At 40.0% G+C, this 2,059-nt stretch overlaps 1 protein-coding gene and 1 long non-coding RNA gene across 2 annotated transcripts in view; one reads left to right on the plus strand and one right to left on the minus strand.

The window, feature by feature from the left end:
* Positions 1-2,059, minus strand: part of LOC107833897 (uncharacterized) — a 46,023-nt gene that overhangs the window by 30,739 nt on the left and 13,225 nt on the right. The gene's annotated exons all lie outside the window — the stretch shown is intronic.
* The window catches only part of LOC103156383 (gap junction alpha-3 protein-like), a 7,699-nt gene continuing 6,143 nt past the window's right edge, over positions 504-2,059 (plus strand). The window contains exons 1-2 of the mRNA XM_007578400.2: positions 504-1,018; positions 1,465-1,526. The gene's annotated coding sequence lies outside the window, so the exon portion shown is untranslated. The remainder of the gene's footprint in view (positions 1,019-1,464; positions 1,527-2,059) is intronic.

The following is a 2,059-nucleotide window of genomic DNA, read 5'->3' on the forward strand; positions in this document are numbered from 1 at the left end:
GTCAGGTTAATAACAACAGCATTAAGTGTTAGATAGCCTTTATTACTCAATGTCATTCCACCATTCTCTAACTGTGTATTGTGCATCGGTTAAAGTTGGAATTGGCAGGCGATCGGCCAGAAAACTGCAATCAGTGCATCTGTTATTCTTAGTTCAGTTTTTAAATGCAGTAGAAAAGATAACTTTTTAATTACAAGGTATTAATATTTCTAAAATTAATTTGTGGTCAAGCTAGATCATGGCATGCATCAAGGTATTGTTGCATGTCATGTGACTGTATTCTTATTATTAAATTAATTATTAACTAGTTTAAGACTTGCATTAATCCCAAAGCAGTTTTTTTAATTGGTTTTATTGGAAATACTTTAAATATTGGCGCTTTTTATTTATTTATTTCTTCCTTTTTTTGCCCACAGTTTTATTTTTGGGTGGGTGGAGGGGGTGGGGTGGGCAGGTTGACACGGGGCGTGGTGTGACTCCGGACAGGCAGATGACTCCGTGGATTCACTCATGCATGGTCACACAGTGTGACAGCCCAGACATGGGTGGAAAAGGGTCCCAGCTCCGTGTAACCGAGCGACATCTGCGTCTCCAGGCCGATGCGCCATAAACTGACAACAAACAGAGGGCAACTTTTTCTTCTTCTTCTTATTATTATTATTGTTGTTACGGGAAACTACTTACGGACCCAGGACAGACCAGGGAGCTGGAAAAGTTAGTTCGTGAGGGTTTTTTCTTTTTTTTTCTTTTTTTTTCTTTTTTGCGGCAACATTTAAAGCAAACAAACAAAAAAAGAGCTGATGCAATTATCAGAGAAGTAAGTCTTCAGGGAGCCTCTCAGCAGGAGGTCTCGACGCTTTTCCGACCATGCCACCGCTGACGGGCTGATGGATTTCATCTTCCTGTGAAACTTTGACATCTTCAAAGGTATGACGGACAAACACTGAAGTGACCCGAACCCCCCATCTCCCCCGACTCCCTCTGGTCGTCAGGAGGGAGTTAATGAAGAAGTCTGAAGGTAATTAAGACCAGCTCTGGGGTTTTACTGATCAACAGAGGGACAAAAGCCTGACAAAGCTTGTGGCGCTTAAAGGGAGTCTGGGCTCTCTGGCACACTCTGCATTGTGAGTCTGGCACGTATGGCTTTGTATTTGAACCTGACTCTGTTCGGCTGGTGGGCCTAAATGCCGCTAAACTTTGCTGAATTTGAGGATTTTGCCACTGAAAACTCTCCGCAAAGTGGAAAGAAAAACTTTGTGACTCAGTGAGGGTGACCTCTGTGGGATTCCTTCATGTCTTGCAAAGTTTACAGCAGGTAACATGCAGAGTGTCTTCAGTAATCATCCGTCTCCTGTTTCTTGATGTTATTTTGTACTTCAACTGCAGTGTGAGTTCAACTTTTTATTGCAAAGACTCAAAAGGTCTCAGTAATTTGATGTTCGACAAATTGCTTTTCTCTTCTAGGTGTCAAACGGGTTGTGAACCTTAGTCGATGGATTTGTCACCTTTAATTCAAGAGTTTTTCAGTAAGTGTTTTCTCTAAAATTTAGTTTTGATTCAAATTTTTTTGCCATTTTCTCAATTTATTGTTCATTTCAAACTGCTGGGGAAAATACCGGTTGAAATACACAGTTTTAAAAACCACTGGAAATAGCTGATTTAAGATTTCAGACAATGATTGATCTAGTTGTAGGCCGTCAAAAATGAATCGATTAAAAATGATTCTTCACCCTGGCTTCTATTGATTTACCAGAAAAATCTGAATTCGTCGAGTTTGGCCCTTAAAAATAACAATTGGAGATTTCACGACGCCTCGAACTAAAACGCATGTTGAGCCTATTCTAATTTTCTATTTTGAGTTTTAATAACATGTTAGAACTTAGTGCTTAATATTTTTATGTCCAAAATACAGTAACAGATTTTTTTTATATGGTTGAGGCAGTTTTTTTGTGTGTGTTACACCAGACAGAGACTGGGGTGAGGGGAGGGAGGGATGTGTAAATGTGTGTATATCATTGTGTGTGTGTGTGTGTGTGTGTGTGTGTGTGTGTGTGTGTGT

The sequence above is a fragment of the Poecilia formosa genome, unplaced genomic scaffold (genome assembly GCF_000485575.1).
Source record: "Poecilia formosa unplaced genomic scaffold, Poecilia_formosa-5.1.2 Scaffold477, whole genome shotgun sequence".
Lineage (NCBI taxonomy): Eukaryota > Metazoa > Chordata > Actinopteri > Cyprinodontiformes > Poeciliidae > Poecilia > Poecilia formosa.